This window comes from Mesoplodon mirus (assembly GCF_964341445.2).
Source record: "Mesoplodon mirus genome assembly, chromosome: 3".
NCBI lineage: Eukaryota > Metazoa > Chordata > Mammalia > Artiodactyla > Ziphiidae > Mesoplodon > Mesoplodon mirus.
In genome coordinates this window covers 138235517-138248568 of record NC_138978.1, presented here as the reverse complement: position 1 = coordinate 138248568, position 13052 = coordinate 138235517, and the positions used below count along the sequence as shown (strand labels likewise).

The 13052-nt window shown below is 39.1% G+C and overlaps 1 pseudogene across 1 annotated transcript; it reads right to left on the bottom strand.

Annotated features, from left to right (window-relative positions):
* Positions 1–7696: 7696 nt before the first annotated feature.
* Positions 7697–12298, bottom strand: LOC309799256 (3-hydroxyisobutyrate dehydrogenase, mitochondrial-like; annotated as a pseudogene). Its single transcript has 2 exons — positions 12185–12298; positions 7697–11461 (listed from the first exon to the last, which is right to left on the bottom strand). The product of its transcript is annotated as a 3-hydroxyisobutyrate dehydrogenase, mitochondrial-like (transcript).
* Between the last annotated feature and the right edge of the window lie 754 nt (positions 12299–13052).

Below are 13052 nucleotides of genomic sequence, written 5' to 3'. Positions count from 1 at the left end.
TGACCTCAGCTCAGAAGTGATACACTTGATTCTGCTTCTTTGCCACTGGCCACAACGAATCAAAGGAAAACAGTTGAACTACAAAGGAGGATGAAAAATGTAGATAAGCACATAGGATATTTGATGAGCACTATCTCGAGGTGACATCACCTCCCATCAAACTTTTATTTCACAGAGAAAACACAGACTATAAAGCAAAAACACCCCAAACTAACTTTTTCTCTTTACGTCCAAGAATAGCTTTTCGACATAGTTTATCAATACCTATTCTCACTTCCTCAGTATCTTCCATTCATTTTCCCACCTCATTGGGATTGTTAAGGTTTTCCTCTTTAGCGATTTTATTTTGGCCCCCTCCCATTAAAAAGCTGCCCCCCTCCCATTAAAAATTACTCTTGCTTGATGCCAAGTAATTCTCTAGTTACCTTTTCTCTCTTCCTAATTTCACAGTGCAGTTTATCAAAAATTGTATTTATTCTCATTGTCTGTATTTTCTTATCTTTATGTACCTCGTGACTCACACAATTTTGCTCTTTTCTTCTTACTTATCTGCACTGGAATTGCATTCACCAACATTTAATTTGTGATTAAATTGAGTGAATGTTGTTTGGTCATTACGTCACCTTTCAGCAATATTTGATTTTGTTGATCAAACTTGTCATCTCAGAAAAATCTTTCACCTTAACAACAGTAGCATCTTAACCTGCTACTTCTTCCTCCTGCCTCTGGACATCCTTATCTCTTTCACTGGGCACTCTCACTTTGCCCTCTGCCAAGAGATGTGTATTTCTCAGAAGCTCTCTTCTGCCCTTGATAGATGGTCTCATCTACTCTTGTGATTCCAGCCACCATATATATCACAGATCTTGACCTAAAACGTACATATCTCTCTCTCCTGAGTCTCTTACAAACTTAACTAATTGCCAACTGAACAACTCTGCCCAAATATAACATGGACACTTAAAATTAATTATGTGATGTTACTGAACGATTAATTTTACCTTCAATACTTACTTCCACTATTCATCTCTCTACATCATTTATACCACCGCTATTTGTACACTTGTCCAAGTTGGATACTGGGGGAACACTGAAGACTCTGGACTCTGACAACCCTCAGAATGGGAGAAAATAGTTGCAAACGAAGCAACTGACAAGGGATTCATCTCCAAAAAATATAAACATAAATAAATTTGTAAACTATATAAGCAACTCATGCAGATCAATATCAAAAAAAAAACAAATACCGTATAATTTCACTTATATGTGGAACCTAGAAATATGGTACAGATGAACTTATTCGCAAAGCAGAAATAGAGACCCAGATGTAGAGAAGAAACACATGGATACCAAGGCGGGGGGAAGGGGGGGATCAATTTGGAGATTTGGATTGACATATATACACCAGTATGTATAAAATAGATAACTAATGATAAACTATGGTACAGCACAGGGAACGCTACTCAATGCTCTCTGGTGACCTAAATGGTTAGAAATATTAAAAAGAGGAAATATATGTATAGGTATAACTGATTCACTTTGCTGTACAGCAGAAACTACCACAACATTGTAAAGCAACTATACTCTAATAAAAATTAATTTAAAGGAATAATAAAACTCTGGACTCTGTATAATCATCCCTCACCTTCACAATTAATTCAGTAACCAAGTACTCTCTAACCTAAATTCCTACTATCTCTCAATATTGTCTACTTTTATTCAAGCCTCTTGCCACGACTTGGTTCTGAGCTACATTTTCTCTTATTTATGGAACATAAACCGTCTCTTAACTTTTAACAGAATAAATCTTTTAACAGAATAAATATTCATTGAGTACCTACAACACTGGTAAATAAGGACATTGTTCACATGCAGTTTACAATGTAGTAGGGGCAATGAACTATAAAATAGAACTATACCTCTCATAGGTAACTGGACAGCCAAGTTTTATAAGAACACGTAGAAAGGGAATTTAATCTCTAATGGAAGTCATGAAAAGCCAGAGATTCAATGTTTATTTGGAAACTTGTATGATGAGAGTGCATTAACCAAGGATTGAATGAGTAAAGTATGATACAAATTGATGACATTACCTGGAGAAAGTTCAGCAGTAAGAGAAGTCTAACCCTGAAGTCTACTGAGTATTGCTGAAAACTTATGGAAGAAGGAGATGCTAAATAAGGATAGAGAAAGCAGATGAGGGTGGACTAGTAGGCAAGAGCACAGTGCTTGAAGCCTTTTCCCCAAAATTAAAGAGAAGCTATCAAAGAGCTCTAAGCCATTGAGTGAAATTTAGGTTGCAATGCAGAGAATAAACAAGACAGAAATAATACTGGAGTCAGGGAAAAAGTGAACTGGGATGTTACATCCGAGTACGAAATGTAAAAGATATGACAATGGACATAGAGAAGAATGGACATATATGTGTGTGTGTGTGTGTGTGTGTGTATACATATATACACACATATATGTGTGTATATATATATGTGTGTGTGTATATATATATATATATATATATATATATACACACACACATATATATATATATATATATAGTATAATTATGACAACTCCTAGGGATTGTTCCAGAGTTTAAGGGAGGGGAGAAGAGTAAAGAATGACTCTCAGTTTCTTGCTTGGTTAATTGGGTTAAAACAGTTTGCAATAAAAAAGATTTAGCTTAAGTCATTTAATCATTTTAAGTGCATTCTGAATCCTATACAAATAAGTTTGAGAAATTTAAGAAAATTGTGTTTCCTTAAGTTTTGCATATCTTTTGTTATTCCATGTAAATTCCCTTCTTTTTCATATGATTAAAGAAAAGTTATGAAAAAAATAAGAGAGAAATGAGAGAAAATAAGATCTTATGAAAAATTATGAATGATCTTTATCTGTTTTTGTGCTTACTGTAATTTCTTACTGTTTATCTCTCTATATACATATTCTGAGATATCTTCTCAGACCTGCTGAATCAATCTGTGAGGAGTAAGTTTAACTAATCACTCAGATGAACCTAAAATTGGTTCATCTACAGGAATAACCAACATAAGAGAGTAGTCACGGTAGTCTCAAAATTAGAGAAGACTTCCCAATTATTCCCATTATGTCCAAGAGAGAATATGAGCAGGTACTTCAAGTATCCGAACTTCGTATGATTAGATTCTGCAAAAGCATTTTAAATAGGAAAAATACATAGAAGAAAGGTTAAGACAAAACTTCCCCAGGATAAAATGGATCCCATATTTTCACCAGATGCCTTTACTCAGGAAAAAGAAATGTTAAAGAATTGTAACAGTATCCAACCTGGAAAACAAAATACAGAAATTTTCACCACTAAGCCTGAGCTCTGTACAACTCTGATTTAGTGTTTTTTCAAGCCTTACACCGCAGTCTCTATTTTTAAAATATTTATAAGTAACCCATTTTGTAGGAAAACACCTAACTTTCATCATAAGAATTATGACACTTTATACTTTTATTCCAGCCTAACTTTTATACTCTATTTTCTACCATTTGGCAACTTATACCCTACGCTCTAGTCAAAAAAATCTCATTTACAATCACTTAAACATATTGTGTTGGTTCTCAAGTCCAGGATGTTCCTTCTGCCTGGTATGCCCCTGACCTTCTCTCCACGTGGAACATTCCTACTGACATTCAAAACCTAATTCCAAACCCCCTCATTGTTGGCATCCTCTTTAATATCCCCTATTAGCAGGGTTAGTGACTCCAAGTTCTGTTTTACAAAGTTACATTTTTATGATCTATTTATTTAATAGCCTCTCCCTATTTGATTGTAATGAGTTGTTTATGCATCTCTCACACTCTCTTTTGAGTTCCTCTGGCCTTTATTTTTTCTTTTATCTCTTACCCATAAGCACAGTGCTTGCCCCATAGGACGTGCTCAACGTGTTGGCTGAGTGAAAAAAGACACCTTTTAGCTCTAATCATTTGTGAAATGTCATTTAAAATGCCATCAGATTACCCTTTGTTTCCTAACTTAATTTCTAGTACTATAGAATGTACACTCAGAACACCGTCAGTGGCCTACAGAAACAGTGTTCTCACTGGACTTCCATGCATATAGTCAACCCCCTTATAACTTTCTCTGGCATACAACTGCCAGACATGTTATTAAAAGAAAATGATGTACCAACCCCTCACCTATTGGAAAACTTCCAGAAGCTCTCCATTCCTTATTGTATCTTTTCTACTTGATTTTTCAAATACCTCTGTCTTACTTCATCTATTCAGAACTGGCTTTTCTACCTTTGCTTTCATTTTCAATTTCCTTCATATCATTATCTGCACTTACCCATAGAACCTAAGCATATTTCAGTTTCTTATGCAAGTTTCCTCACTAGAGGTCAAAGGGGCAAGGACTATTGTGATAAATTATTAAATAAATAGACGATAGGACTTTGTTCTATTGGTCTGGGAAAATTACTACCTGAAACAAAAGAATTCTGGAAACTGAAGGGGTCAGACCAGTCAGCTTTGTTTACTTCAGACTCAAATCAATGTCTTGTCTTTACCTGAGCTCTGGTTACATTTAGAAAAAAGTACTGTAAATACAGTGAATGAGCAAGGCCACTATCTGAGACGTGTCTGGGTCCTTAGTATAGTAACTGAGGGAATGGTAAGCATTGGTCAATGTTTGCTGATTGATGACTCAATAGATCTGGTTAAGCCTCACCATCAGAATTCCAGATTCTTTAACAAGCTTCTCAGTCTTTTCAACCCAAAGAAAAAACTAAAGAAAACCAGATGACAAGAATTTCAAATTGTAAAATATCCCGATTGTCAAATTTAAATAGGGATATCCTGTGCAATGGAGAGGCTGGCTGGTGCCAATTTCACATTTTGTTCTCTAGTGTCTGGACGAAGCCTGCTCTGCCAGTGAGCTGACAGGTCGAGAGCACTCCAGCTTCCACAGACACCCGAGAACTTTCTATTTTTCATGGTGTTCCTACCTTACCTAAGGGAAGGACTATATTCACAATGAAAAGAGTTATGATTCATCAACAGTAGAGAGATTCTTCCACTTTCTGGGTGCCCACGTTAAAAGTCTGGTATAGTCAACACTCCCTCTAACGTAGATCATGTATTGAAATGAGAAAACTATCACCTAATATGGCCAGAGAGGTGAAGGGACTTGGCCCAGCTGAGCCCAGGAGACACCACTAATTCAAAACCTCAACCATTAACGTAGTGATTGTGATCAAGGAGACTTACAGCACCTAAGAGATTCAAAGAGCATATTAATCCACCTCTGGCAACACTGCCAGTTTAAAAGAATGATTAACCTTCTCTCCCACTTGATTCAACCTGGCTATGTATTATACCACTCTAAATGCTAGCAGACTCTATGCTTATGGCTTCCATTAGGTAGCACCTAGTATACATGAAAACTTTCTTCAAGAAGTAATTACTTTTGAAACCATAAACATTTCAGTTGGGAAAAGTGAAAAAGAAAGGAGGTGCAAGTAAAGGGAACTAGGAAAAAATAAGAAAATACCCTCAAATATAAACATGTTGATTCAAAAGATAATTTAATGGGGATTTAAATGATACTAGGTGAGCATTTATTCTGTTTCTGCTTTAAATAAAGCATTCTGTTCTATTTGTTAGGTGTTGTACTTGTTTAGTATCTAATGTCTGTTAAAAACCTCTCGAAAGAGATGTATTCATTCTGGTATCCTAAGCACCTATCTGGATGAAAAGCACAAGCAATGGGAAGTCATGGGGCATAAAGGACCTTGCAAAGGCTCTGAAATCCATCTCTTACTTATGGCCTTTGAGACTCAGCCTCCTCCTCTATGTAGTGTTCATAAAACTTAGTGGAGATAGAACACTAGGGACACAGAAGGTCAAAGGAGGTATTTACTACGACTTTCCAAATATCTTCCTTTAGGAAAACAAATATATTTTATTTGCAATGAGGCTTTCTTGTGAATTTTATTCTTCTAAAGAGGAATATTTTTAGTGAACAATTGATTCGTTTGCCTCCCTGTGCTACTTTATTGACAATACTCAGGTAGGGGTGGTTTTCCCTCAAGCAGTTACCTCCATGTGATTTGTATATCAGACCTTCCTAAAAGCATGTTTTCCTGCTCTTTCGTTCCACCCCATCCCAGCTCTACTTCAAATATTGTGATCCTCTATTAAAATGCACAGAACCCTGGGAAAATAAGGAGAAGCAAAATGTTTGTCACTGCCAGCTCTGGTATGCATATATCAGAGGCTAAATTATAACTGATGAAGACAGAAATGGGACCCGTATCTGTCTGACTTCAGAAACCAGAAGTGTAGCTACTACAAGCTGATGAATGGGAACTCAGATCAAGGCCTAGAGTGGAGAGGAGTCTTCTGATCAGAAGGGGAAAGTAAACAAAGGGCAGCGTTTAATTATTTAATAATAAGTAAGAGAATGACTAGGGTGTTTTTACAGAACAGGATATAATATTGAAATAAAATCCCCCAAAGTGACACAGAAACATAATGCAATCCTCTTAAGCTACAACCCTTCCTAAACCAAACCATACCATTCTCTTCACACAGCCTGGAAAGTCAAAAGAAAGGGGATACTGATCTGCATCACACTGGCATTAGAAGCAGATCTAGTTTTAATGAAGTATTACTTCATGGGCTGAAGTTTCCCCCCAAAAAGGGTAAGCTTTTTTCTCAAGAAACATCACTTGTGTAATAATCAAGGAGCCAGGGATGGTGGTATTAATTGTTCTAAGTACAGGGATTTGTTTTGCAGAAAGAAGTACCAATCAGAAAGAGAACTGACCAATAATTACTTAACAAAACTGCTTCAGAAGTAGATTTCTAAATCTACTTTTAGACTGATAGTTAGAAAAATCTTACTAAGTTTATTCATTTAGAGGAAATCTGTGCAAGCCTCTGAAACCAAGAGGTATTGTATCAAAAGAGATAAGGTCACTAGACACTTATGTAAGAGCTACTTCTTCCTCAAATGGCCACCATTAAGAGGAGAAACTATTTGCTGTATTTTCTGACTATTACGTTACCAAGAAGTAACAATGCACCTTTAGGAAACTAGTATGAAAGAAAAACATAATAAAATTTTTTGCAGGTGACTCTTTGATCTCATAGGTGTGTGTTAATTTTCCAAAGTTGGCACTGGATCCTGCCTTTACAAAATGCTCCTTGAAATATCACATTGAAAATCTTCTCTTTTACTCCTTATTGTAAACACTGTGTACGTTTTTAAGAAGACCAATAAAAAATATGGACTATGGGGCTTCCCTGGTGGCGCAGTGGTTGAGAGTCCGCCTGCTGATGCAGGGGACACGGGTTCGTGCCCCGGTCTGGGAAGATCCCACATGCCACGGAGCAGCTGGGCCTGTGAGCCAGGGCCGCTGAGACTGTGTGTGCAGAGCCTGTGCTCCACAACGGGAGAGGCCACAGTAGTGAGAGGCCCGCGTACCGCAAAAAAAAAAAAAAAAAATATATATATATATATATAGAGAGAGAGAGAGAGAGAGAGAGGGAGAGAGAGAGAGAGAGAGACTATGAAATTATTTTTCCAATAGTGAAATTGTGGAGAATACATCTTGCATTTCTACTGTATTCCCGCAAAAAGAGGAAGTTCTTTTCCACAAAGACTCTCATCAATGTTAACTCTGGGAGAGAAGTATTTGTAGTTGTCTCATGCTTTGTGGTGAGAGACTCGCACTTTTTCCCCTGTCTCTATTGTGGGAAACAGGGCACACTTTGGGCTGAGAATTCATGCTGTGGTCGGAAAAGAAAGAAACGAAAAATACCCTCATTAACACTGCTCTTTAACAAGTTCAGCAAATGGGCTTCAGGCATTCTAAACAGCAGCAATTAAAAAATAACTTTAGATTTCATACATGTCTTCCAGTAGGATGAAAAGCTGAGGTATGTTAACTTTAATTTTATGGTTTGCGTGAATACCGAGTTCGATTACTCCCTGTCAAAGCAGAAATCAGCCTCTTACAGGGAATAAGTGCTAATTAAGCAAAACAGAGTAAGCATGTTATATGAAGTATATTTGATTCTTTCCTGTGCACTTTGGCTGCACAAGCTCTAACCACAGTTTCCGGAGGGACCATCAGTGCTCCCTAAGAATGCCAATGCAGTGTTCCGTCCAGTTAGTGGGGTGCAGAGACCAGTCAGAATGCTGATGCTTTCCACGAAGGAGATGGGGCTAGGGAGGCAAATGCAATCAGGGAGTATTAGCTCTGTCTTGTGTGCCTGCTACAAAACCGTGTCCTCTCAAGACTGCTCTATCCCTTCTTTGCTTTATTCGTGTATGTGTAAGTTTGTATATGTAAGCTTTACAAGTCTCTCCTAAGAGAAAACTGAAAATGCCCAGGAAAAAGACAAAACTGCTTCAACAGAGAAAGGTCTCTCTGTTCCAGTTGAAGAGGATATAGAGTTAATAACAGGAAATATCCATCCCCTGAAACTCTATGAAACATGGATGCTTCCACAATTTACTCAAGGTCTCACTGACCAGGCTATAAGTAATTTTAATTATTATTTCTTATGGTTATGGTTGATAAAAAGTCTCAGTGGTATGCTAAAAATCTTTAACACTTGTTGACCTTTTTTCTTGATAGCTTTCCTCCTCCCAGGCTCCAGCCAACAGTAGCAGTAACAGATATCCAGATCTTAAGAGGATAGAAGTATAATGGTGCACTGAATATGGAAAGGAAGAACCAGTAATGGTTCCTATACATTCATAACGCGAATCAGCATCAAACTAAGCTTCCCCAAGAAGAAGCTGACAGCAAATAGTTCCTCCTCTTAATGAACTGAGGAAACAACTTTGAAGTTATCCGTAGCCACCGCTTCTGAAGCAACCAGTAGCTTTGCAACTATTAGTTTACTTGTATTAGATTAATTTATATTAGAGTTTATTTAATGCAATTGCTCACAAATTTTAAACCATTTTGTAGAGTAGTGTTCTGTATCTGTTTAAATGAAATGCTTTCCTAAGCTCAAAATCAGTGTTTTTATGTTGTGTAAATTATGAAATTACTGTGAAATATCTGGTAAACTTGATAGGAAACCCCAGATGTCAGCACTTTGCTGGGCAGGAGTTAAAGTGGCCCACACCATTAGCCCTCATCAGGAGCAGTAGCAGTGGGCTAAGTCATAAGGGCACGCCCGTCCATTACACTCACCCAGGATACTGTGAGTGAGAAACAAAGGGCAGTCAGACAGGGACCTCTATGCTCAGATTCCACTGCCAAGAAATGGCCTAAGTCAGCTCTTGTTGTTGAAGAAAATAACCCTTTAGGAATCAGACTGAATCCTATTTTAAGTTTTAGAGGAAGAAGGATACTATTTAAACATTGATGAAATGTGCCTCTCTTTTTATATCAGCATAGAAATTTATTTGAATTCAAAAGAATATGGTTATATTTAGCATAGTGTAATAATTATCTAAAGCACATATCATCGTTGGCTCTGAAACAGTTCTAAAGATGTCATTCTTTTGAAGTCAAAAAATATGCAGTAAAAATGGACAAGGAAGCAAAAATATGAAAAAAACAAGTTTGCTGAGTATGGGAAGTTGTTACAAGAGGGGCACAACAAGATAATGTAACAGAGTCCAAATTACATAACATGCAGCAAGGAGTTCTCTTGCTTTAACAACTCCTAGAAATTAAACCAGTAATCTCAATGCAAGAATATCACCACTGGGTTATTTAACAGGACAAATTTTCTGAGGGACACAGGTAGTAATTCACTCTACTTCCCCTTTCTCTAATATCTTTTCTCACACCAATTTCTTTTCTTTCCTCGAGGATAGATTTTATCCTGTTGAAAACAATTTTAGTTTTATTTGTAAAGTGGAGTAAATAATATCCTGAGTGAAGTAGGCAGAGTTTTAGCTGAAGATGCTCAGGAATCAAACTTTTGAAAAAGGCCAATCAGCTAGCTAGCTAGCAGTTACCATCAGTGGCTTGCAGAAAAAAAAATTACAGATGATATGTTTGCTAAATAGATAAAAAGAATAAGCAGTTTAGAATGGGCGAAAAATCCCAGGATCTACTGTGACCTAGACCAGAGGTGCCTAAACTTTTTGGAACCAGGGACCGGTTTCCTGGAAGCAAATTTTTCCAGGGAGGGGGGGCGGGGTGTGTGAGGTTCAGGCGGTAATGTGAGCCATAGGGAGCAGCAGATGAAGCTTAGTTGGCTTGCTTGCGACTCACCTCCTGCTGTGCAGCCCGGTTCCTAAGAGGCTGTGGACTGGTACCCGTCCAAGGCCAAGGGGTTGGGAACCCCTGACCTACACACTCAAAAGCAGACAGTTGACCTTTGATTAAGCCCATTTTCCTGTGGAGTGAGCCATAAGGGGCTCCAAGACACAGTTTGGTTTCAATGTTTCAGTGTTCACAGCCAGAGGGCAAACTCAGAATGTCTCCTCCTCTTGCAAAAACTGGACCACGGATGAGAAGTCTTTTTTTTTGAGTAGCCCTTCACGCACAACATCCCTGCAGATCTGATGGGCTTGACTGCCCAGAAGGACTGGGCTCTTCGTGCTGGTAGCAGAGTCTCATGCTAATCCCAGATCCTTAGCCATTATAGTGTTGCTCCGAATCCGCCCTGATAGTAATTAGCCGAGGGAACTCCATCCATCACCCCAGGTACAGGATTATAAGTGTCACTTGACCAACATTGTCCTGAGCTCGTATTTAGGATTTTAGCCAAGAGTTTTGGGTCAAGCCCTAACCTGAGTCCCAGATTCATAGCTTCAGCAGTTCCAATCCTACTAATAGCTAACAGCAAGTTTGTGCAGATCTTCGAAGCCTGGCCAGTCCCAACAGCTCCACGATGCACCACATGGGAGCCCATGCACCACAGCAGCTCAACCCCTCCCATCCTAAGTGTGAGGTTGCCAGATCGAGCCATTCCCACACTACCAGAAACAGGGGCATCCGTGAAAACCGCTCCCATTTTCTCAACTTCTTTGGCCAATTCTCCGAAAACCATAGGATCAACAGTACTGGAATCTATTAATGGTGAGTCTTTCTTCACTTTTTTTTTGAATTCCATTTGCTCCACAATAAGCTTCTAGTGCATTGATGCATTGTAATAATTCTGTCACCTTTTTCGGCTACATCCCCTGCAGAAGACACTACAGGGTTCATCTGCATCTAGAAGCTCTTTGCATGAATCAGGGAACACATCAACAACGGTGAGTGGCTAGCCATGTTTCATGAGCTCTTTTGCCACTGGACTCCCCACGTTGCCTACTCCAATGAATCCAACTGGAGTCTTGGAAGCTACTGACCTAGAACACAGCGCTGCAAGGCTGGCCACCACTGGCTGCTGCAGACGACTCCCTGCACCGGAGGCCGGAGGTGGCTCCACGGAGACGGAAGGAGGCTGCCACGCTGCCCGCGCCCCTCCTTCTCACGGTGACCTCCTCGACTCCCGGCTCACCCACTGGCTGCTATAGGGTGCGTGATGCGGAGGGCCGGCTCGGCTGTGGCGATTCTTAATACCTCTTTGGTACTAGGTTACACATACAGTTTCACCTAGTGAGCGACTTAACAGAAGGAATTTTTTTCTACGGCATTTTTGTGGCACAGCAGATAGAAGCGAGGTCACTATTTCTTTGAAAAACTGAATTAAAAATTTATAGAAAGTGATGATTCATTCTACAAATATGCTGAGTCAAAGAAACGTGAAAATTGATGCGATGGAGGAAGAGCGCTAGACTTCCCTGGTGCTCAACTGGCGCCTTTCTTCTGGTGTCAGAACATGGTTGTGTAACTCCTTTAATCCCAGTGGATTTTCCAAAAATTCCAGAATCTTCAGATTTTGGTAGCCCCTGTTTACTGCCTTTGCCCCCCTATGCCAAATCCCACCCCACCCCGCACACATTTATTTTTTACCAGTTGTCCTCCGGGGTGTTTTTCTTTATATAGTTATTGCAGCAGTTTGTTAGACTACTGACCCCCAGTGCAAATGCCCCTCCCCCCGTTTTCTCACCCTGTGTAGTTTTGTTCCACCTTGACCTGGGCTTGGTCACGTGACTTGCTTTGGCCCAATGGCATATCAAGAGCTGAAGCTTGGAGAGTACTCGTGCTTTAGGGCTTGTCCTCATGGAAACCTGACATGTTAGGAAGCCTGGCTAACCTAGTGGAGACTAGGCACAGGCCACAGCCAGCACCAATGGCCAGACATGTGAAAGCAACCAGCCCCAGTCCAGCAACCAGATGATGGCAGCCTCAGTAGTCACCTCAGGTGAAAGCAAGATAGATCCACCCAGGAGATCCCAGCCCATTCCGCTGATTCACAAATTGTGAGGAGATAAAAGTGCCTGCTGTTTTAAACCACCAAGCTTAGGAGTAGTTCATCACACAGGAAGAGATATAACTATCTTTACTGTTAGATTATCTTCCCATTTTATACCATGTTTCCCCTCAAACGACTGTTCCTTTATCCAAGATTCTAGAAAAGAAATAACAACTGATGAGGCTGATAGAGCCTTAACATTTTTTATAAGTTTTGTAAACTTTTAAAATAACTGTTAATAAAATCAATATTTATTTGATCACAAAATTATTTTCTTCAGTTGCCTTAAGAAGTAATGCAGAATTGTACTAAGTTTATACATTTGGAGGCTCTAAAAATGTGTTATTCCTTGGATTCAAGTCCTAGTGTACTTTATGTGGGCATTCACGTTTGCAAAATGATTCCAGGAAAGTTGCGATTTCATTTTACAACTTTGGCCTAAGGAGTCTTATGATATTTTACCTGAGAAAAAGAACACATTAATTCCACTTTCAGCTATTAAACCCATGGCTTCCTGTATTTTCTAAATTCCCTATCAGTGAAGAAGACTATGTATAGCGTACAAGACCGTCATGATTAGGAGGAAGGTAGTACAGAAAGAGCCCATCAAATTAGGCATTGCCCAGTCACGTCAGTATACTAACGTGGTGAGCCACAGGCAGCTTGAAGCCTGGAAAAAAAGACAGATACAGTGTAATGATTATCCTAAGGATCCGGATAATGATTCCCATGATTTTGTTTTA